We start from the raw sequence: 25,612 nt of genomic DNA, 5'->3' as shown, positions 1-25,612 counted from the left end.
TTTAAGGGTATGAAGAGGAGGACCTCAAAGTGAGATGGGGAAAAAAAAAAAGAACTTGTCCTGTAACGTCCTGTCTGAGAACCTATTTGTGATTTGGATGATTCAACCAAGTCAAAACTTAGGAAATGATTTAATGAAACCCAGTCAAACTCTAGGAATACTGCCCATTGCTGATGCAAATGAACAAGATTTAGTTTTCAACTGATCAAAATCATTAATTCTGTCCTTAGATCTATAAATTGGCTATTGATTTTCACAGGGGGAATGACTCACTCTGTACCATCACAACTCAGAAATAGAAAGTGAGTTTCCTCCCCACAGATCCATCTGTTTGACAGCTCTGACTGAGTTCCCTTGGTAAAGCCTCCATAAAATTTACATCTTTCTCTATGACCTCTGAAATCTTCTACACTCGAAAAAAAGAACCCCCAAATCCCGAAGTGTCCTTTGCATATAGATGCCTCCATGGGATTGTAGCTGTGGTTGTGGAAATGGCTTCATCTGTCAACCACCTCCTGCAGGAGGTTTTCTAATTGATAATGAGCTCCTTAGGGGAACATAATTTCAGAGTGTAAATTAATAATCATTTTCAAAGGATGGCACCTGACTTTTAATAAGTTATCTACTACCTTGTGTGTTATCTTTTGTAATAAACAAACTTGTCCTAAAAAGGCAAATTTACAAAAAGAAAAAAATATGTTGAGTTTGATGGTATGCACATAAGTTAGCAAATCAACAATTGTGGTGACCCTACTTTTTAAAAAATACAAAACACCATCTGTGTTGTCTAAGACAACTTGTTGAGTTTAAAAGTATTTCACACTAAGATCTGAGTACATGTAGGGCAGGTGTCTCTTAAATCCCAACTAGATGCTGACTCTGCCTGGAAAAGCTTAAGAAAGTGTTTAGTGAAACTCAAAATAGTAACATAAACGTTGACTTAGTTTTTTTTTAAAAAAAGAGCCCTTTAGGTTTCCTGGTTCATCCCAAATGGTTCTCAGTGTTTTTTATAACCTGCATTTAGCGGGGGGTGGATAATGCACTGGTGATAAAGCTTTTTACTAATACATATTTCAGCAGCCAGAGAGTGTGAAGACAGCGTTGGTATTGTGGCTGGGGGTTTTGTTTTCTAATTACGAAGGACTGGAAAGCCTGACGCGCCGGGGCTGAGTGATTTCACCAGGTTTGTTCTGTGGTTCCCCATTGTCGCCCTTGAAAAGAACATTCCCACAGAGCGGGCTCTAAAGACAATAAACATCGTATGTTAAAAAGAAATGACATAATATTCGGTGCTGATAAGGGAGCTTTTCCCAGGGGCTGCGTGGGACTGAGCCCAGGAGGCCGTCTGCGCTGGGTGCCTGGAAGGAAGTGTCCCCAGGGTGGTTTACAGAGCCAAGGCAGGCTCGGCACAAAGGACCCAGAAGTGGGCAGGTCCCTCCCGGCCTCTGTGAAAATCAATCCAAGGAAGTCTGAGGCCGTGGAGCAGTTTCCTGTGCACTGCGTGGGAAATTTAACTGAGGGCAAACGGCCGGCAACAATGGGACAATATATTATAATAAACAGGAAAAATAGCATTGGCCACGGAAATCAATGGCTGGACTTCATGAGGCATTCATAAGATTGACAAGTGAATAAATTAAAACCCAAAGGTTAGGACACTGAAAGAGAAGTTAATTTTATGTCTGTCCTGGAGCTGCCCTTTTCAGACTCAAATTAAGACTGTGTATAATAAAATAAACACGAAGTCTTAGATGTACAGAAAAGGCTTCGCTAAGACCTACATCGTCAGAGAAGCAGAGGTTCTTTTAGGAACGTCCCCCTGCATGTGCAGCGCTGCGGACAGAGAGTTAACCCCCTCGACAGCGTGACCAAAGACTTATTTAAACGAGTTTCTTGCTTTCAATAAACCTGCGCTCAGCAACCAACTGTTCATCCAGGAAGTGATGTGACACCCCAATACCCTGAAGAAGTCTACTCAACCAGAACGGAACGGAGATGTGCTATTTAATTTAAAGAACCCAGGAAAAAGCCAAACGAGACTCCTCCAAACCCCCAAATAATTATCCACAACAGAACAGAGCTAACTCTAAAACAGACTTCATTTCCATAAACAATGATCAGTCCATTTCCGTGCTGTGGCTTCCCTTTTTAAAGATGTTTGTAAAGTGTGTTTGGCTTTCTTTTAATAATAAAATGACTTTCATTAGAATTCACCACTCAACCTTGGTTTTGCAAGGAAGTGTTTGACACACCAAATTCTTTCTCCTAATTACTGTGAAAGACAGAGCTTTGTTCAGCAGACAAAGCGATAGGCTGAGGATTTTGAGACAATTAATTCTAACCCAGGCTTGGCGACTAACTCTCACTCCATCTCAGTTCCTTTGACAATTAAGCATGAATCCACAGTTTCTGAACTTTTGTTTTAAGTTATTACAAAGCATGACATGTCTGATGGCTGCTGCTGGAGAGCTGTCTCACATACCCTAATATTTAGAAGCCGTACCTCAAGAATGTCTTACAAAGTCTGGTTTGGGTTTCAAAGATGTTTTGCTGCCTTCTTCATTTTACTCTTTGATTTTGGACTGAGATGTTTTCTTTACATACCGAGGATTGCTGACAGGGTCCAATATTTTGCAAAGTTGTATGATTTGGTGTTTAATAAATAAAAATTAACTCAGGAATTTCTAGTCTCCTAGTCTCCTAAGAACACTCTTAAACACATTAAAGCAGAAAGATAATATCAGAGTGCCGAACTCTGGTTTCACCTTAAAATTTTTTCTATGATTTTAGGAGGATGTAGAAAGATTAAGAAATAACATCCTTCAATCTCTTTATTATTTTAAATGTGGTAACAACCTAGTTTTTTTTGTTTTTTGGGTTTTTGGGGGTTTTTTTAGGTTTGCCCAGAAGGAGGAGAAAAAAAGTCAAATTTATTTATTTGTTTAAATTAATCCAACCTCATTCTTAAACATTGACTCCAGCAGCTGGTCAAACACAATCGAGGCGGCCAGCAGAGGGCAGTATATAACAGCAGACACAGTCTCTTTATTCGAAAGGTAAATCCTACCAGTTCTACACGCCAAGAGACATAAAATAAAAATACAATTTTACATGGAGTAGTTTCTGACCAAAGACACAAACATTCTGGCATCAAATTAGATATTAGAATGCAGTCGGAAGACGTGAAAGCTCCTGGAAAAATCCGCTGCGTTTCGGTGACATCCCCTGAAGGAGGCCCTTCACACGCCTCACTCCATGTTGTCTCCAAGGCCAAAGAGTCATTGACTTCTTCGTCTCAGCGTCTTGTTTAATTTAGATTCCACCCCGCTGAGCAGCACAACGTCCAGGACTATGTTCAGAAGAGAACCCAGAGCGCCTTCAAGGAACCTTAACAAGCCTGGGCAGACGCCTTGCGGGCCGCGGGGCAGCCTCACCCCCGGGGAGCTCCCTCCCGGCCGGGTGTCCACGTGGTCCCTGCAGGAGGGCGTCCCAGCGCTCTGCCCCACGGGCATCCCCCTCTCCTCCCTCCGCCTTCATCCTTCTCCACGTCGCTGGTTTCACAGCTCCATCTGCGGACCCGGCCTCTAACCCCTTCTGAGTGGCGGGCAAAGCTTCCATGGGAAGCCCCATCCTGGGACAAAGCTGCCTCTCCAGTCTGGTCTTCTGGGTCCTTCTACAACTTTGACCAGAGTCACTGAAGTTAACAATAGCACGCTTTCCTTGCCAGCCGGGGCGCTGGCCTCCTTCCCTGGGGCCAAGGCCGGGTTTTCTGGGCTCCCCTCCCACACAAGCCCCGCCCTTCCTTCGCCCTCTCCTCACCCCCGCCATCACCTCCACCCCGACTCTCTTTCCCCTTCCCAGTCTCAGACCACGAAATTGAATGAATAATCAGAGTAGCCTCCTGGGCACAGATATTTCCTCCGTTCTCCCGTGACCCGACCCAGCGCCCCTCTCCAGCTGTTTACTCCCTATTCAAACATCTGGCAGTTCTCCTTGCTTACCTTTGTTTTTTTTTTTTGTCTTTTCCTTAGGAAAGCAAAGTACAGGACAAAGACAAAGGCTGACTATTAAAATAACAAGACTAAGAAGGATGAACAAGCTACTCAGGGTCTGAACCAGCGTCAGCACAGGGGTTACAGAAACCCCAGAACTGCAGTCAGTCAGCTCACCTGGATGAGTTAAGACCCCATGACCTCATCTGAATAATATGTGGGCTCCCTTTTTAAAATCCACTGTATGGGGCTTCCCTGGTGGCGCAGTGGTTGAGAATCCGCCTGCCAATGCAGGGGACACGGGTTCGAGCCCTGCTCTGGGAAGATCCCACATACCGCGGAGCAACTGGGCCCGTGAGCCACAACTATTGAGCCTGCGCGTCTGGAGCCTGTGCTCCGCAACAAGAGAGGCCGCGACAGTGAGAGGCCCCCACTTGCCGCAGCTAGAGAAAGCCCTAGCACAGAAACGAAGACCCAACACAGCCAAAAATAAATAAATAAATAAATAAATAAATAAATAAATAAATAAATAAATAAATAAATAAAAGATTACTATAAAAAAAAAATCCACTGTATGACGAAAAGGAAAAAAAAACCCTTAGTTCCTAAGCAGCTGCATCTCCCGCTGAAATCGACATGAACTTGAGGGTTTAACTCAAAGGTGTTTCCTTTCCTCTCAAGATAATTTATCACATTTCACTTCAAATATGGAACGTGGAACGTGAGTTTGCTGGATGGAGTAAAATACACCCCGTACTTTCAAATATTTCAAATTAAAAAAGAATAAATACAGAATTTCATAGTTTTCAAAGAAATATGTGTTGCCTTCCCGGTTATTCACGTTTAATTTTAAAGGAAAACTATTTTTAAAAGCTAAATAAGGATGTTATGATTTCCAAGAGTAATATGGAATCTCGATATTTCTCTCTATCCCGCTGTCCACTTCACACCTCAGCTGAACTTGACTCAGTCTTAGCAGAAAGATATCACTCTGGAAAAGGAGATTCCTACAGTCTGCCCCATGAACAAACCCAGCCTTTGAAAGATAAACCTCTGTGGACAATGGCATTGCTTCTCTCATCTCCACAATAAGAGCCTTAAGTTCACATTCACCCGAGTCCAACGTGATTTTGAAAATCAATATATCACTATCAACAGTTTCTCCTCTGGTCAAAATTCAGAGGGCTGGTTATTTTAATTTTTTAAGAAATTTCGGCCCTTTAATGATTTTTATCCATCTCAGTGAAGACGTGCTGCTTCTCAATATTGAGTCTGAGATTTATGGGCAGGGGCCTCGGGCAGTGTCTGGCGCTCACTCAGAGAACCCACCCTAAGGCCAGCCTCTGAGGGGATCCCTTCAACAGAATCTCTGGCAAGCCTTCATCCTTCATTTTCAAAACACCCCAGTGATGGAGAAGCAGTCTCTTTAAAGGAGGTCCATTCCATTTCTAGGTAGAATAATGGTGCAACAATTCATCCTTATATTAAGCCCACCGTTGCTCGTGATTTCTATTTATTGATCTTAATTCTAACTTCTGGGCACACATTGGGGAAAAAAAGCCAAATATTCTTCTGCAGTGATATTTGAGTAAAGCTCTCATGTTTCTTGAAAGTTCTCTGGGTTAAACAGTGTTGGCCCCTTCTGAGGTTTCGCATAGAGCGCCCTAGCAAAGCCTTTCAGCGCCCCAGTTTCATTTCTCAGGATCTGTGTTTGTAACACGCAGCTCTGGAAACTGAACACAGTTGGCTAGGTGTGGCCTGACCAGCACCTGATGAGACCTCTCTTTTTTCTTTATCAGTAATTCTGAAACTTGTATGTGTCCAAGCATTACCTAGGGGACTTGTTAAAAATGGACATTTCTAAGCCCTTTTCTTATACATTCCGGTTTCTAGGGGCCCAGACAGCTGCATTTGATGAGCAGGTATTCCTCAGACCATATATTGCGAAATATTTCCTTAGGGGGCATACTTTTTAAAAATCTGGCCTCAGATCTTATTCTTTTTTTTTAAGGACACTACAGAGTCATACTGATATTGCAATCAATCTAAACAGTTAAGTCTTCTCACAGAAACCCCTATCAGAGTCCCCTTCCTACAACTGTATAAGTTTTGAGGCTAAAATTCATGAAAATGCATTTATCCCTATGTAGTGTTGCCAGATAAAACACAGGAAGCCCAGTTAGATTTGAATTTCAGATAAACAACAAATCATTTCGTATTGGGACATACACTAAAAATTATGCATTGTCTATCTGAAATTCAAATTTAACTGGGTGTCCTATATTTTTGTTTACTAAATCTGATAACCCTAACCCCGTGAAACTTACTCTGGTTATATTTGTTTTTTCTTGTCTCCCCTTTGTGACCATTTTGGACCTAATTCTGTCCTCAAAAGTTTTTAGTTCTCAAAAATATTCTCCTGTTTCTGACCATCAAGTTACTCTCCCTGTTTATGTGAATTCCCAGGGACAGGCTCAGAGTTGATGTCTGCTCCCTATTGTAAAAGAAAGATCCATCTCACACACGTGATTAAGTACAAATATCCATTTTTCTTCATCATCTCCAACCTTCCCCAAAGTCCAAGATGACTCGTTTGTTTTCAGCTATACTGTAAATAAAAACACACCTGACTCAGAATCAGAAGGCCTGAGTTTGAATACTGGTTCTACCATTTAAGAGCTGTGCAACTTCAGGCAATTAATAGACTTCTCTGAACCTCAATTTCCTCATTTGTAAATGTGGCTACTTAGGGTGATTATGAGAAGTTAATGAGATGATAGAGAGGAAAGTCTCAAGCCTTGTGCCTAATAACTAATAATTCCTCAAAAAGAATTCTTCATTCATGAATTTTTAAACTAGTTATGAGAGCTGCAAGTTCAAATTGGCAGAAATAAGTGCGTGGATCACTTCCCATTTGTCTTAAAGTCCATAAGAAGTATAAAAAGCAATAAATCTGTAGCTATAAAGAAAAAAAGGGGGGGGGAACATTGAGGTTAGCGGCTGCAAACTATTACACGTAGAATGCATAAACAACAAGGTCCTACCGTATAGCACAGGGAACTATATTCAATGTCCTGTGATAAACTATAATGGAACAGAATATGAAAAAGCATGTATATATATAACTGTATCACTTTGCTGTACAGCAGAAATTAACACAAGTTTGTAAATTAACTACACTTCAATTTTTAAAAAAGAACGAGAAAAAAGGGGGGAAGTCATCATCAGATATACATTATCAATGAGTTACTGGAAAACAGAAAGCCAAGCCTCTGGGCACATGAAATCGAAACAAGAGAGGGCAGCCAGAATACACTCCTCAGTGAAGGGGCCCAGGAATTGGGCCGATTCTACGCATCCACACCAAGAGGGTGTGATACAGGAGAAAACCATCAGGTACAGGGGAGAAGAAGGAAAAACAAAAACAGAAACAGTGTGGCTGACAAGAGAGAACCGCGTGAACATTTACTTTCACTGAAGATCCGACACGCACAGCTAACCAGGGGCTTAGCATCAGGAAAACGACCACCAAAGGGAAAAAAATGTGGGCACTGGCCCTCCACAGCACGGCTCTGCTGGTCCTGACATTCCCTTTGAGGTGGAAGGAGGAGCTTGCAGCTGACAGCAGGCTCTCTCTCTGCCCGTTCCCGCTAAAGAGAAGCCAGGTAACAGGCTGGATCCACATTCCAGGGGCCCCAGCTAGTCCGCCCCGTGACAAGGAGAAGGCTGAATGTGTACGTGGAGGTGGACTTCCTTGCAGTGCAGCAGAGAACCCCACCCAGTTCCCAATCCTTCCGTCTTAAAAAGGAGCCGACTATCAAGGAGGAACCACATCCATCTGAAAAAGTGAGACGGAGAAAAAACTAACAGTAGAACTGAACCCAGAAAGACACACACAATTCAGACAATCAAGAGACCTTATAGAAGGAAAAAAAACAAAAACAAAAAGAACTTCTCAATAAGATGAGAAAGATTTGAGAAAAATATTCTATTTTAAGATAGTAATAGAATTCTACGAAAAGATTACAAGAACAGGTGAGGAGTTGTATATAACTGACGAAATTAAAAACTACATCAATAAAAGGGACAGAAAATAAAATCTAGGAAATCTCCCAGAATGTGGAACAACATGACAGAAATAGGAAATATAAAAGAACACAGGCAGCATAGGGAACAAATCCAGGAGGTGTAATATTCAAATAATACATCTCATAAACTGAGAAAAGAGAAGGAGTAAGGAAGAAATTATGAAGACATAATAGGAAAAGAATTCCAATCCTAGAAAAAGTCACCCTTCTTCAAATCAAAAGAATCTGATGAGTATAAAGCAAAATGGATGCAGAAATAGCCTCGTGTCTTTTCACAAGGGCCAAGTTAAAAGTCCTGGGACTTCCCTGGTGGCGCAGTGGTTAAGAATCCGCCTGCCAATGCAGGGGACACGGGTTCGAGCCCTGCTCCAGGAAGATCCCACATGCCGCGGAACACCTAAGCCCGTGCGCCACAGCTACTGAGCCCGCGAGCCACAACTACTGAAGCTTGCACGCCTAGAGCCCGTGCTCCTCAACAAGAGAAGCCACCGCAATGAGAAGCCCACGCACCACAACAAAGAGTAGCCCCTGCTCAGTGCAACTACAGAAAGCTTGCATGCAGCAACGAAGACCCAATGCAGCCAAAAATAAATAAATAAATAAATGTATATTTAAAAAAAAATGTTAAAAGTCTTAAATGCTTCTATGGGTGGGGGGGGCGGGGCAGATTGGGAGGCAGGGGCAAAACCTATCAAAGAACAAGAATGAAAGTGCTATCAGATACCTTATCAGCAACCCTGGTGAAAGAAGACAATGGAGAAATGCCTTTAAAACCTGGTGGAAAATGATTTGGGACTCAAATTATAAATCAAATGTGAGATGCTAACCACCTTTCCAGACAATCAGAGATCCATAAATTGTACCTTCCACCTACCCTTTTCTGAAACTTCTTACAAATATAAGCCAGCAAAAGCAAATGGGAAAAAACACAAAAGGATAATTCAGGAAACAATGGATGCAAGCCAAGAAAAGGTAAAGTCAAGTCCCAGGATGAGAGCAGAACAGGTGTAGAGCAGATCTAGAAAGAAAATGGTCCAGCTCGGGCCATTCAGGAAAAGGCATGTAATTATAAACGTCAGGACAAGCAAAAAACTGTAAGTAAATCTGTGATCCAATTAGGAAACAAACTAATAATAATAGCAAACACTTGTATAAAGCTTACCATATGTCAAACACCTTTTTAATCATTTTTTGTATATTGATTCAGTATCCATCAGAACTGTATGGTCATCACCCACATTTTATAGATAAACTGAAGCATGAACAGTTTAAATAACCTACTAAGTCCCAAAGCTAAAGAGTAGCAAGACAGGGCATTGGCCCCAGGCAATACGGCTCTAGATTTTATGCCCTTAACCACACCTTTCTGCTGCCTTTCTACAATAGACGGTGCCTATATAGGTTTTTAAACTAAATGATAATTTCTGTAGAATGCAAATATATTAAAGAGCCAGTAAAAATGATTCTGGAGAAAAAAGAAATTAAAGACATTCCAGAGAGAAAGGATAAGATGGCAGAAGGTAGAGTCGAGAAGATAAATGGATGTGTTTGCCTTATTATGTCGCAAGGAAGGGAAGGTAGAGTGAGCAGAATTGAAGTAGGTTTGCTTGTGTTTTTCAGAAGATGATGGGATCTCTACCTGATGGCTAGTTTTTCCATTTGTAAAACAAGAAATGAGGTCACCAACTAGGAGTGTGGGACCAGGTAAGTGCTGGAGATTTATGGAAACTGGAAAGAATCTGAAATCATTCTGGTGCAGAATGGAGGAATGTTGACCAACAAAATCCAGTAGGATTTCCCGGCAGCACTGCAGGTTAGTGATCATGAATTTACAGTAGAACCACTTTCCCCTGATGTGTGCTTTCTCCAGGCAGAGAAGAATGAGGTAGTTGGGTCCTTCCAAGGTGGTGTTTTTGTCAGATGAGTTGGAAAAAACGACAACAACAATAGCAACAAAAAGGCAAGAGGGCTTCAGACACTGGCAGGAATTATTAACAAGATGGAGCATTCAATGTCAGCTGGGTGACCAAGGAGAGGCAGTTGGAGGAAAAGTAGGAAGACCAAAGGGCGGACGTCTCAGCCGGATGGAAGAAATGACCTGGCGGAAGTCGCTTAACAAGTTAGCAGAGGATGGAGAAAATCTGTGGTCCCACATCACTGCTCTAATAAAGACTCTGGAGGTGTTCCCAGTTGTATTTCCTGACAAGCCTGCCAGTGTGCCACGGGAGTGACGAGCTAAAGTGAGCGGAGGTCTGCAGCGGTGAGAAAGTCATGGATGGACGGGCCTGCAGGTACGGAAGTCACCCACATGGATGACAGACCTTGGGGGAAAAGAAAAAGACTAAGTCACGTGCAAAATCTGTGATTTTTTTGATTAGAAGTTGGATAATCTCAATAGGGAGAAAGAGACGGAGATTAGCGTGAAGTGTCTTGAGTCTCAAAAATCCAGGGTTTGTCGTTGTTACTTCGTTTTTGCTTTACAGATGGAGAGGTGGAGAAGTTGGGATCTGAAAGGAGCAATGAGGAGCCAGGAGAAAGTCAACGCCATGCTCTGTCCTTGAAATACATGAAGTGCGAGAGGATATAGAGCAATGACAGGGGGGCTGCAGGGGAGATTGTGGTCCCAGATGAGAGCCAGGTAATAATGCAGGAAGCCGGCGGGGACACGAGAAGAGTCTGGGGACATGGGGTGTTCGCTTTAAAGAAAACTTTGGGAGGGATAGGAGGTGGAAAGTTGGACACCAAGGAAGTGGCGATTATTAGGGAAGAAGGAAGACGACCCAGCTTTCCTTCCCCTTAGGAACTGACTGATGACGTCACACAAGAGAAGGCAGTGGTTTCTCTCAACAGACTCTGATATAAGTGGATTCTGGGCTTGCTGTGTCTTTTAAGTCACATAAAAAAAAAGAGACATATTTCCACATACAATGCTCCGAATTAGCACAGCTTCCAAATCTGTGGAGTGCTAAGAAATGAGCTGCTTTTTTTTTTTTCATTTAACTTTTATATTAGAGTACAGTTGAATTACAGTGTTGTGTTAGTTTCAGGTGTACAGCAAAGTGATTCAGTTATACATATACATATATCCATTTTTTTCAGATTCTTTTCCCATGTAGGTTATTACAGAATATTGAGTAGAGTTCCCTGTGCTATATAGTAGGTCCTTATTACTTATCTATTTTATATATAGTAGTGTGTATATGTTAATCCCAAACTCCTGATTTATCCCTCCCATGAGGTTTTTTTTTTTTTTTTAAAGATTTATTTATTGATTCATTCATTGATTGATTGCTATGTTAGGTCTTCGTTTCTGTGCGAGGGCTTTCTCTAGTTGCGGCAAGTGGGGGCCACTCTTCATCGCGGTGCGCGGGCCTCTCACTATCGCGGCCTCTCTTGTTGCGGAGCACAGGCTCCAGACGCGCAGGCTCAGTAATTGTGGTTCACGGGCCCAGTTGCTCCGCGGCATGTGGGATCTTCCCAGACCAGGGCTCGAATCCGTGTCCCCCGCATCAGCAGGCAGACTCTCAACCACTGCGCCACCAGGGAAGCCCCATGAGGTTTTATAATAATACAAGATTAGGTAAAACAACCATGGAGAAAAAGGACATAGAAAAGGCTCAGATGGAGAAAAAAAAGTCAGTCAAAGAAATCAGTGACTCAAATTGTCCAAGCAAAAGGAAAGGGGTGACATCAAAATACGAGTATCCAAGAATAGAGGCTGCCTGTTAAACTGAGAGCAGGAAGTATGTTATTACTTTAAATGATGGCAGAAAACTAATGGGAAAGTCAAAGGTAATGATCAGTGTATCAAACCACCTTTTGGTTTGGGGGTGTGAGAGGTGATAACGTTTGCCTGTGGTGTTTATTCTATTTGAATTCTCATCCAATGGAATCAGTGATTTAAACTTAAGACAGTGACATAAAGATAAGCATGGAAACAATGATTTGTTTCAAATATGTCCTACAAAGAAACTCAAAGTCAAAGGTGATTCAAAGATTAGAAAGTCTGGGGGTGGTGGGGAAAACAGACTCCTGATACCATGCAGGATGAAGTTGCCAATAGGTATCTCTGTAGAGAGGACTTTTCTATAATAGCACTATTTTCCTGGCAGTATGCTTAAGAAAATTAGCCAACATCCAAACATTAGTATCAGAAAAACAATCAGCAGAGGCAGCAGGAGCCATTGTGGTAGCTGCAAAGCCCCATAAATATCCCCCAGTGCTATTAGCCTGACAGTGGAGGTGATGAGCACAGGTTATTCTGACAAATAGATGCATATTCCAGACACACTGAATTCGTTCCAGGATATATCATCAGGGGACACCAGATGACATTGGAAACAGGGGGCCTCAAAACGACACAGAGCAAATCATAAGAAAGATGGAGTGCAATTAAAGCGAATGGTCAAAGGTGTCAGAGGGCATGGGGTGGTGGGGGGGAGCCGGCGGGGGGATCAAAAGGACCAGGGAAGAGAGGGACGACAACACCGCTTCTGGGACACCCATAGGTCACTGTAGACAATGCAAGGACACAGAGAAGAGGGGACTCAAATTATGATGCCGAGCAAATCGATTCCAAGTTATGCGATGACGAAGATAAACTGCCCGAAACGTGATGTATAATTATCGGCTAAGCTAACAACACACTGTCAGGACTTTATCTCAAGGAAAACAAGAATCTGTAAATACACATTAAACCAAATCAGCAAAAAAAAAAAAAAAAAAAAAAATTACATATATAATTCAATAAACATAACTGAAGGCCAACTACATGCCAGGCACTGGGCTGGGAATTCAAAGGCAAATATGAGACCCTGAGGCGTCTGTGATACAGACAGGGAGAGGGAACCATGAACAGGTCGAGTTATCTCATAATGTACGAGCACTTGTGTGCATTTAGTCCAGAGCATAGACATGTCACCATGGAAGGGTTATGGCCGGAGAGCTTTTCCATGAATGCTTGGGATTTTAAAAGATGTTTACAGAGAGATGAGGGGCAGGGGCGTCGCAAGGGAAGAAAGGGCAGGTGCAGAGGAAGAGGGTCGGGGAAGGACGTACGGGGATCAGGGTCCTGCTCGGTGTCTGGTCCAGGAGGGAGAAGGTTCAGAGGGGCAGGAGTGGAGCAGGAGATAAGATGGGAAAAGGAGGTCCTGGTCGGTCCTGGGCGGCCTTGTGTGTCAAGCAGGGAAAGGGCATTTTGTCTTCAGGCAGTGGAGTCAGTCAGGGTTTCAGTGGGAAGCAGGGAGGGAGCTCTGGGTTTCAGAGCTATGGCCCTGGTGGTGATGTTGTGGGCAGACTGGGCAGAGGCAAGGCTGAAGGTGGCGAGGTTTCTGTCACCAGATGGGGATGGTGCAGACCTGGAGCAGGAAGGACTTTCAGAGTTCCTCTCCCGACGTTGTCATAAGAACAGCTACAAACTGTCCATCACTTCCCATACGCCAATTGCTTCACCTGCAAAATTCTCTCATTGACTCCTTGTAACCATCAAATGTCTCCCTGTGACAGCTGGAATTCTCCCTGCAGCTCTGAAAAGGTAAGCAACCTGCCAAACCCATATGGCTCTTTACCCCAGAGCGGCTCTAAAACTCATCTTCTTAATACCACGTGTGCTTAAGAGAATTTTTTTCCCCCTAAAAATCCATAAAACTATAAATCTGAAAATCTGTAAATAAATTTACTTTGGTGAGGAAAGCAGCCATTCCTCTTCCCATAACTTCCATCCTGTGTCTAAGATCAGACCACAAACCACTTCTTTGTGAAACAGTGTGTTGAGTTGACCCTTTCTGCAGCACATGTAAGTGAGCTTGCACGCATGTCTCCTCTAGACTGGAGCTTCCGCAGGCGGGGTGTTCTGGATCTCTTGATCTCCAAGCCTCAGCAAGTGCCCTGCACACAGTACATGCAATTATGGGTTGAACGAATGAAGGAATCCTCTGAGTGGCTTTTCAGCCCTGTAAAAGGGCTGTAAACGCTTGTAATGGCCGTGTTGTAGCTGAGATGGTGACTTTAACTGTCAGGAGTTAATGTCCCCTCATCAAAGGACAGGCTTTCCCCAGAGGATCGCACAGCTGCGTCCTTCATTGCAGTGGCCTGACTACCAAGCTTTTAACTAGTGAGTGAGAGAAGTAAACTAGCACAGAGCTCTACTCATTAATCTTTTATACATAGTATAATCGTTAAACAGGCTGTAAGTCAAAAAATACTACGTAAAATACATTTAAAGACTACGATATTTTTTAATGCTTAAGAAAAATGTTAATTGTTCAGCCTTTACTTAATCATACAGCTTAATGTAATCACTGCCATTTCCCCCATTCCCTTCTTAGAATGTGTCTTCCTCGCCAGTTGTGAAGTTGAATTTTAGGGTCATACCCCTTCCAGGGCTCATATGCGTTTCAGGAACCTCAGCCGTGGGACATGAGGCCAAACTGTCACCTCAGGCCACTCCTGCTTCTTCCATCTGCCAGGGTTTTTCCCCTACATGGCCCACCTCGATCCACTCAGCTACTGCGGCCACTTGCGCTAATTAAACATAGGTCTCTCAGCGTGCCTGTCCTTATCATTCTAGAAAGTGTTTTCTCTTCCCTCTGATCTCTTGACTCCAGTCTTTACTCAGGACCCAGGCAGGCAGGAAGCATTAAGGTAATAAGAAACCAGTCTGCTTTTTATCTCTGAGTCTAGAAGACCCTCCACACCTGACTGCCTCCAGGGATTTTCTTTAACGGCTGCTTTTTTCTATCTTTTTCTTTTTGAAACCACTCTCTCCAAGTTTTATTCTTTTCTGATTAAACCTTTATTCTACAAACAATGCCTTTTCTTATTAGCTCCCTTAGAATCTTTAATTTTTACATCCTCCATGAAAAAGACTGTATCATTTTACACAGAACCTAAGTTTTTAAAACCAAACCTAAAAAAGGTCTGAAAGCACATATTTTACATGGGGTTTTCTCCTAATCATCTGACCTATCTTTTTTCTTTTTCTTTTTTTAACGTCTTTATTGGAGTATAATTGCTTTACAATGGTGTGTTAGTTTCTGCTTAACAACAAAGTGAATCAGTTATACATATACATATATCCCCATATCTCTTCCCTCTTGCGTCTCCCTCCCTCCCACCATCCCTATCCCACCCCTCTAGGTGGTCACAAAGCACCAAGTTGATCTCCCTGTGCTATGTGGCTGCTTCCCACTAGCTATCTGTTTTACGTTTGGTAGTGTATATATGTCCATGCCACTCTGTCACTTTGTCCCAGCTTACCCTTCCCCCTCCCCATATCCTCAAGTCCATTCTCTGGTAGGTATGCATCTTTATTCCCGTCTTGCCCCTAGGTTCTTCTGACCATTTTTTTTTTCTTTTTTTAGATTCCATACATATGTGTTAGCATACAGTATTTGTTTTTCTCTTTCTGACTTACTTCACTCTGTATGACAGTCTCTAGGTCCATCCACCTCACTACAAATAACTCAGTTTCATTCCTTTTTATGGCTGAGTAATATTCCATTGTATATATGTGCCACATCTTCTTTATCCATTCATCTGTCGATGGACACTTAGGTTGCTTCCATGTCCTGGCTATTGTAAATAGAGCTGCAATGAACATTTTGGTACATGACTCTTTTTGAATTATGGTTTTCTCATGACCTATCTTTTAGGTAAGTAAGATTCCCATCCTTCACCCAACAAAGCAGATATATTTCAAATGAGTTCAACTGCATTTCTAAATATATTTTCCCAACTGATAGAGGGAAATTAGTATCACTCAAGTGAAAAGCCCAGAGCCCTAACATGGGAAGGCTGTTTTTACTAGAATGCTGCTTGCTCATCATGGGATCATGGATCTCAGTCTTCCCTAAGAATCTGCATCGTAAATAATGCAGCGAGAGCATAGCAAGAAATCACCGCTTGTCTTTTCTTCCTTCTTGTTCCTCCCCATGTACAAAATAGATACTAGCGGGACAAAGGTGATGGAACTAATGACTGATGATGAAAAAGAAGCCTAATAGCAGAGAGCACTGTCGTCAGAAGGACATTATTCATCAATCACCCTCGTGAAGCACGCTTGCCAATTCCCTGCACAAAAGAGCTGCAGCTTCTTAGGTCTTCTCCTTATCCAGGTCCCATTCCAAACACTGGAAGTTAGTGAGCAATGTTTATGCCCCATGGACTCTAAATGCCCTGGACTTAATGACACCACACCATTAAGGAATGCTAACTCCATGCAACCAATCGAAAGAAAGCGGACCTGTGGGCCTTCCTGAAGCGCGTGGTACTCTGTCCTCCCGCCCCTGCCTCCCCCCCTCCCTCTCCCCTCCCCCACCTATCGCCCGCGCTATTTCCTGCTGCAGACCCTCTCCCTGGATGGCTGAGTGCTCCGGGAGATGTCCAAGGAACACATGTCGCCTCCACCTCACAGAGCAAGCAAGAATTTACATCCTCAGTGGCCACATTCAAACGATTACTCTGATATAACATTGAAAACATGGCATTTGAAATCAGAAAACTTGTATTTTAAATTCGGTTCTGGTACTCATCCCTGCTGGCGTATTAGAATCATCTGGAAACCTAAAAAGAAATATCTGTGCCAGGCCATCTCCAGAGATTTCGATTTCATTTACCTAAGGTGAGTCCTGGGCACAGGCATTATTTAATGGCTTCCCTGATTATTCTAATGTGTCATCACCATTGAGAACACACACACACACACACACACACGCACGCACACATCTGTGAGCCTTCAAGACAAGTGCTTAATGTCTTTGAGTCTCAGGGTTTCCACTTGCAAAATAGGGGTTGTGATTTCTTACTTGACAAGGTATTACGAAGATTAAACATGGTACACATATGAAGAAACTTTGTAAAATATATATCACTAAATTTAAAGTATTTTATAATAATCATTAATAATTCAAGATTATTTGTTGACTTATTAGCTCCTGCCCATTCTTTATTCTATTGCTATTTTTCTGCCCATCTAAGCAAGTGAGTAAGGACTTTGTGTCTCTCTGCTTTGTGTGCATGTGGGGGTGTGCATGTGCACGTGTGTGTGATTTTTAGGGACAAAACAGAAGTTTCCATGAATTAGAAGCTTCTCCAACCCAGGCTACTTGGAAAAGCCAAGACTCTGAGGTATATGGAGTCAGGAGCAAGGACACTCAGATGTGACTTCCTCAGACGTAGGAGGAAGAAGGCTTGGAACCAGGTGCCCAGACTTAGGAAAGAGAGATTTAAGTTGATTGGGAGGGGAGTAGAGTGACACAATTCCTCCCAAGTTTGTGTAAGATTGTCTAGAAGCAGCATTCATAACTTTATGTCTCACCCTGCAAGGAAGAGGCCCGGCTTGCAGGACGGAGGCCAGTGATGTGATCCCTGAGAGTCAGGGCTTGGGGTGCCTGTCCAGCCTGTTACCGGAGCGGCAGAACTCACCACCTCAAGGTCCACACTCCACTTCACTGTGATTAGAATTCACATTTCTACCAGCTCAGAGGGATCCTGGAGCAGATTTTTTTGAGTTATAGAAGTAAAGAAATTAAGCTATTTATTATACAATGTTGATATTGTATAATAAAAATTCAGAGCTAATAGTTCTTCATTTAACAAACGTTTAACAAGACCCACCATGTACCTCAGAGCTACTGTATTAGTTTACAGGGATATTCTTTAAACTCAACAAAATAGATTAGGGATAATCATGATAGAAATGGGAATAACTTTAATACCTTTGTCCTCCCCACCAAAAGGCTCACATGAGATAGTAAATTTGAAAGTGAAAATCTGTACTGTCATCAAAATGGATTAAGAAGCTGAGGCTATGCCAAAGTCAGATACACGCATAAGAGCTGGGTAGTGTCCTGGTCAGTAACTTTTAAATAGCTCTAAGATGAGTATGAAGAAAATTCAGAATAATATCAAAGAGTAAATGCTGTTTAGCATTAGTCATTAATTGATTTCAAATTGGGAGTCACAGAGCCCAGGGAGAGTTTGCAGGCTCAAGTCAGAGACAAGAATCAGAGGAGTCACACGTTCAAATCAAAGTGTAATCCATCCCACTTGTAGGGTTTGGACTTGAAGCCCAGTTTGACCAAAAGACTGTAAAAGAAAGTTCGATCTGTCTCTAGTCACTTTGAGAAAAATTGCCCTGAATGTCTACCACTGCAGCCAAAATCTCTGGATACATAAGCTCAGCCTATAAATGATGTAACTCAACTTACTTGGGATAGGAAGTTGTTTCCATAAAAGATAAATAGGGGACTATAAATAACCCAGAAAGGTTTAGAATCAAGTATATTGATGACATAAATCAAATTCATTGTATGAAGGCTTTTGTGTTGAGTTTGGGAATAACAATTTGTATATTTGATATGTAGAGTACTTATAATGTTTAAAAGAATTTAGCATCCTAGAGAATCCAAAAGATTAGCCATGGTATTATAATTTTTAAGGTAATTAAGTAATTAATTTAGGCTTGTCATTTGACCTTGAAAGTGAAAAGATAATTTTACCAAGTTTTAAAAGAATATTAGAGTATGTAAAACTAACTAAAGTCACCATGTTTTCTACAATAAATATTAAACTTGTCAATGTGTACTATATTACACTCTGTCTTGGCAACCCTGAAGTATTGAAAATATTTGGCATTTAAGGATAAAAATATGAAACATTTTTAATATCAAATAGGAATATCCATACCCTTTCTCTAGGCAAAGTTTGCTGCACTCAACATGTTTAATCCATTTTTTTAGGCTTTTAGACACAAAAGCATTGAGAAATGTCATTTAAACCAATTCTCCAGCCCTATCAATGAAGATCAGAAATAGAGAAGTTAAGTGATTTGCTCAAACTGCAAAGCTATTTGTGCCCAAATCCAGCAAGAAATTTCACAACCCCCAGCTGAGTGTTTTCTCTCCAGTGTCATCAGCTTGGTTTATTGTTTAATGAGTTGATGTCGTTCCCTGGGACATACCACTGATAGTATCTTAGTCCGAACACAGTAGATGGTTCTTATTTTTCCAGACAGAGAAGACATTTAAGTTACCCCAATCTTTACAGCTGAGAACATTCCTCTTCCTGGTTATGAACATTCTCTCCTTGGTACATAATAAGAAGGCCACGACCCTAACCAAACCTCACCGGCTTCTTTCCTAGAACCATTGGAAAATCCCACTGACCTGAACAATGTTTTATTCTAGCCACAACTTATCCATTATTCAAAAACACTGACTTTCTTAATGTCCAATATCCTATGTTCAATTTCACAACTTTGTAGTGAGTAACTTATTCCATATGAGACTTTTGGAAGTGCTTAAAACCCTGAATAATCCTCCTAGGACCTACTGGAGAAGGATCTTATGCTGTAAGAACACTGACTACTTTATTTCTGCTACAAGCACAAATCGAGGTCCTGCTCTAAAGTGCTAACATTTCTCTAGGGGTGGATGGAGAACAGCTTACGCAGGGGAAGAAATCTGGCTCACTGTCGACAAAGCACTCACAGCCCTTGGAAGAGTGGTATTGTGCAAATGCAAAGCTATTATTACATAAAAGCATTCAGAGGATAATATTAGCCAAAATTGTATTAAATATTAATGTGAATGCAAATGGTGGCTAAGAGCTTTAAAGAAGAACTGTAGAAGTTGATAATACATGAAGTAAAAGTACGAAAAGCTCGGGTATTTCTAACTATGCATACCACGCAAAGCCAACAAACTGAGGACTAATAATGGATTGTCAGAAGTCATGCTTTCATCTTTAACTCCTTCAGCTCAAAAAAATTAAAGTAAAAAATGAAGGTTGTCAAACGTTTTTCAAAGAGCATTGAAAACTGGACTTAAACCCAATTGACTTGATTTCCATAGGTGATGGCTTTTTGATGTGGCAACTTGGCTAGGCTAAAGCACAGTTCTCAGTTATTCAGTCAAACACGAATCTAGGGATGTTTGTGGGTGTGATTAGAATCCCTAATCAGTTGACTTTTTTTGGCCATGCCCTGCAGCCTGCAGGATCTTAGTTCCTCGACCAGGGATCGAACCCACGCCCTCAGCAGTGAAATCGTAGAATCCTAACCACTGGACCACCAGGGAATTCCCACCTGATCACTTGACTTTAAATTAATCAAAGGGAGATTATCCTAGACAGGCCTGACCTTACCAAGTGAACCCCTTAAAAGTGGGCTTAGGGCTTCACTGAGGCTGAAGACTCCGTGCCCCTTAGCGCACGCTCGTGGGTAGCAATATGCTCACCATCCTCCCTTCCTGACTCTTGCGGACTTTGGGGACGGCTCTCACAACACATAGGCCAATTCTCTGCAATAATGGAAATATCTGTCTGTCCCCTCTCTCTCTCTTTCTCCTTCTCCTGTTGGTTCTGCTTCTCTGATCGAGCCCTGACTAATACACTGTAGTTTTCAATAAACATGTGTGAGGGTTGTTGGATTTTCATGGGTAGAAGAATGTACTCTAAATAGTATCATTTTACTCTGCAACCATAACACATAAAGGAAAACAATGTTTAATTTTGCTACCACTGTAGATGACATAATCTACCATTGATTTTAGGATATCACTACTCAAGATGGATGAGTTTTTCAAATGTTTTTTAACTGGATTTCAAATGAAATTCCAAACATAATGAATCACTGGGTCCTAAAAATTAAGGCTTCAATACTTTGGGTTAAAGCAAAGTTTTGGAAATAGCCTAGGACATTTAGTATGGACCAAAAAAAAAAAAAAAAGAGCTTCCAGCACCATGTATCCTTAACGTCTTATTTCCTCCATCCTTAAATGAAAATCACACGTGAGCACACACACGTAAACACACTGCCTAGCAGAGCAAAGCAAAAGGTAAGATTGGGGCCATCTCTCAACAAGCCTTAGGAATACTGAAAATTTTAAAAATAGATTAAACTATAATTTAGTTCAAAGTTGAATAAAATAATTAAAATCATTTCAACTGGTTGTAATAATTATCTTCTCTATTTATCCTGAGTAGCTTCTAGTGTTTTAATAGATGACATACACGTGTTATTAACTCCCTTTTAAGGAGTGAAAAACCAAAATATTTTAAATGATATATCAAAAAGGAGTTAAATTAATTAGACCTTCTAACTTCATTCCTATTAAAACTCCCCAAACAATAATGTCTCAAAATTAAAAGGCATTAGGAAAAGCAAGTTATAACACATTTGTAAAATGGAATATTATACAGCCACTGAAAATTATGTTATAAAGTAATTAGTGAGTGGGAAAAAATGATATATAATCAATAAAAGCAGGATAGAGAATTCTGTGTATGTCACCTGATTTATAAAACATATAGGAAAAAATACTGGGGAAAATGTCCACAAATCCTAAACAATATTTATCTCTAAGTTGTGGAGTTATAGGGAATTTTTTTCTAAATTTCTATAGCTATTATGCATTGTCTATTCACTTAAAATGATTTACGAAACATGAAATCAATTGCTTTAACGATTTCTCATCTGTTAAATACTGGTGATATTTTGATATTAAAAGTAGTGAACGCCACCCCGCATCCCCCGCCCAGGAGCACACACTGCATTGACCATGGGAGCTGCACACATTCTGTGATGAGCTCCTGGTGACCTACGTGCCCATGGCTCCCGCTGTGGATCAGAACTGACTGGTGCCTGACTCCAGCCTGTGTGCAGACCATGAGGGATGCTTCTGGATTGGCTTCTGGTGCCCCCAGTCTTCTTGTGATTACAGTTATCAATACAATCTGACTTAGTAAGAAAAGCCAAGACTGTATTAAAGTCTTGGTAATATGTGTGCACACACACACGCACAATAAAAAGGTGTGAAGATTTCATAGACTGAAGAATTTTGCTTTATTTTTGCAGAGACCTAGATTAAATTCATCATTTTAGCCTGCCTGCTTCACATACACCCCTGTTCTCACAATTGCATTATCCACCTCGTCTCAAACAGACGTTTTGATTTCAGTATTTTTCTCACTATATTTACTACTTTTCTCCCTCGGGGACCACAGTTCCCTCTGTCAGGGGGCTTCACTCTCTCATCTTAAGTTCTCTTTTGCCAAAATTATCCTTCTAATTAGAGATGAACAGATGGACAGAAAGTATAAGAAAGAATTCAAAATAAGGGATATTTAATCAACTTCAAAAACTAGTAACTGACCCCAACAATTTTGTATCAGAACAGTCTCCCTTCTTTCTTCCCACATTTATGATCCCTACATATAGAGGGAGTGAGTAGAAGATCCGCGACTTCAAACATTTTCTACCCCAGCCTGGATTTCAGACCAGATTTTCTCTTTAGGATTTCAGCTTATGAAACATCTAGCTCTGTCAGCACTTTGAAAAGAAAATCATAGAGGGTAATGTTCCAGCCTTTGAGTCGCCTGGAGAAAATATTTGGGAGTGTATGCATAGCTCCATGGAGAACCGTTCTGATGTGGATGAAGAGGAAATAAATTCTCCTTTCACCAAAACCTCGGAAAGGCTTTCCTCTGCTTAGTGATAACAAATCAGGGCTCTATATCCAGATCAGATAACCACAGGTATAATTTCTTCAAAATCAGCTTCATCCTACTGAATGTAGCTTATTATCTAGCATAATGATAAAGAAAACAGCCAAACTGATGAAAAATATTTCCAATAATAACAAAGACCTGATCATCTATGTTATAATTATCATGTATCAAGGAAACAGAAGCAGGTTTGGGGGAATGTTGAAAGAATCAAATAATAGTGTCAACAACAAATAACTCGGAAGTTACATAAGTCGGGTTGAAAGCCACATGCACAAACTGGACTATTTGCTTACGTTTTCAATGAAATTGGGGCTGTTCCAGGTCCTGTCGGGCTGACAAACCAGTGGGAGCAGCTCTCCCCCCAGTACTTCACTCTGGAGATCCACAGAGACCAGAAGTCAATGGATGTGAGAAACTGACGTTAAAGCCATTTGACAGCCTGGGGAGAGACAAGGTGGTGTTTCCTGTGGAATGTGGGAAAGTGATGGCCCAGAACAGTAGTTGCCAGGAGTATAAATAAGGATAGTTTGAGGGAGGGCATTTTCTTTGCAATATTATCTTTTTTAGTCATAATCCAGGGCAGATTATGGCTGCCCATCAAGTTAAAAGCATCCGGAAGGAAAGACCAGATCACCTACCACAGCATAAGAATCAGGTAGACATCAGACTTCTCATCAGCAACACAAGATGCTGGGAGACAATGGGGTCATTATTTCCAGTGTTGATAATCACTTTGAAACATGGATTTTCCCACTTAGTTATATTCTCAATCAAATACATCTGCAGATGTTTTAGTAGACAGAACTCTCTTAATAGAAATGGCTCAGAAATAAGAAAAATAAATGTAGGTTCTCTGAAATCTATATATACTCACAGATGAGTAAATAACTGTTGTTTTTGCTGTTTTGGAAAAAGGCAGAAACTGACATCATGGGAAAGGGTGACCTTGCTTGGGGAGAAACTGAAGGAAAAATCTGGCTTAGGTTGCTCCGTCTGGTTTCTAATTGTGTTTGGTTCTGTTTTGTTTTGTTTAGGGATGAAGACGTAGATACTGATAAGCTTAAAAATCAATGAAGAAAATATAAAAAATTATGGGCCTATTTTTTTTAATTTTTAAATTTTAAAAAATTGGGACACTCACCATAGGCATAAAAATAAAATGTATGATTTTTAAATCAAAAGAAGGAAATATTAATCTATTTTTTAAAAAAACAAAAGGGAAAAATTAAAATATGTGGTTCAAAAAAAACACAAAATAATGGCACAATACATCTGACTATGGAAATATGGAAATTGATTATGCTGAATGATCAAGACCTTGTCAGACCTGTGATCTTCAGATGAAACAGTTGCGCGAATTGCTGTCTACAAGAGACACCATTAAAACCAGAAGATCCAGGAAGTTTGCAAATTAAGGGATTGAGAACGATACTCCAGACAAATGTAAGCCAAAGAAAGCCAAGTTAGTGATTTCAATATCACACAAACTAAAAATTCAAGCTGAAAATTCTGTAACTGACATTATATAATAAAATAACAGTAGATTTTAGAATTTTATTTTTATAAACATTTACTGACCTAACAATATTGCCTCACAGTATATAAGAGACCAACTGACAAAACCACAAGAAGAGTGAGAGAATTTTAAAAATTAGTTAGTACTACTCATGGGGAAATGACAGTATATTAAGCTTCATTGGGAGACTTGCATTATTTATAAGCCCAGTAAAAATCCAAATATTTGACAACATAACGTACTGGTGAGACCATGGGGAAATACACACTTTCACCACTGGTAGTGGGAATGCAAAGTTATTCAACACTCAGGGAGAGGAGTGTGGCTCTATATGGAAAAGTTCCATATGAATTAACTCTTTGACCCAGCAGTCTTATTTCTTAAAATCTATCTCAAAGATACACGGACAAAAATACAAACTGAAATTTACTCAGGGTAGTTTTTCACCATTTGTTTCCAACAGCAAAAGATTAAGAACAACCCAAATGACCATCAACAGGAGACTGGCTGACAATCTTGGATACCATCCACAAGCTGGGGTACACACAGCCGACTAAAAAGACTAAAGAGAAACTCTGTATCGTGATATGGATCTCTAGGCTACATTGTTTTTTAAAAAGAAGCAAAGTAGACATAGTGGTTACTTAAACTCTTGGGTAAATAAGGGGAAGGGAATTTTTTTTTTCAAAAGAAACAACATAAGGATAAATAATAAATTCTTCTCCATAGGAGAAGGAGGAAAGCACATTTTCTGAGCAAATAAAGTAGGTAAGTTAGAAACCTTGTAATATTAAATTTGAATTGGAAATATCAGGACAATTTTATGATGTGTTTCGCTTTAAAAACTATATGTATTTTGCAGGCTAGAAGCAATGAGCTTAGAGACACTTATAGCACCTAACCTGGGGTCTCTAAAAATAATTCCCATTAAAGCTTGGGCACATAGAGATATAGCTGATGCCAGATCTGAGGTAGAAAGTTCATAAATAACTCTTTCTGGCATAAACTTCTTGTTATGCCAGCAAGTAAGGAAGTTATCAAAGGCTAACAGAATCCTATTAAAAGGACACAGGGACACTAAAGGTGCACCCATTGGCCTAATGGTTGGGGGGCTAGCATGAAAAAGAATAATGATACACAATAAATGGAAACACTTCAAGCACATGAAAGCTCACGGGTTCTTAATATTAAAATATACACATTGCTCTCCACTGGAGGTTCCTAAGATACCAGCCCATGATTGTGAAAATTGATAAAGGCAAGAAAATTAAACATTCATCCTGAATGTCTTTTACCAACCCTATTTCAGGGTAAGAAAATGGTTGCTGAGGGATATTTCTTCTTTATGGAAGAATTCTGGCTAATACATGTGAAGGAATAAAAGAACCATAAAACCACTATTTTGCCATTTCTAATGAAATAATAAATGTAGACAACAATGACCCAAGACCTCTGACTTTATTTATTAAAATAAGAAATCAATAACAAAAGAAGAATTAACCAAAATT

General features: G+C 40.8%; 1 protein-coding gene and 1 long non-coding RNA gene across 3 annotated transcripts in view; one reads left to right on the top strand and one right to left on the bottom strand.

Annotated features, from left to right (window-relative positions):
* The window catches only part of LOC309616071 (uncharacterized protein), a 382,792-nt gene that overhangs the window by 115,024 nt on the left and 242,156 nt on the right, over positions 1–25,612 (bottom strand). The gene's annotated exons all lie outside the window — the stretch shown is intronic.
* On the top strand, positions 8,781–12,052 carry LOC309616076. Its single transcript, XR_014237260.1, has 2 exons — positions 8,781–11,318; positions 11,638–12,052. It is a non-coding gene; the product is annotated as an uncharacterized lncRNA (long non-coding RNA).

The sequence above is a fragment of the Balaenoptera borealis genome (genome assembly GCF_965194805.1).
Source record: "Balaenoptera borealis genome assembly, chromosome: 18".
NCBI classification, from domain to species: Eukaryota; Metazoa; Chordata; class Mammalia; order Artiodactyla; family Balaenopteridae; genus Balaenoptera; species Balaenoptera borealis.
Note: the sequence above shows the minus strand (reverse complement) of the source record. Positions and strands in the feature narration are given on the sequence as shown.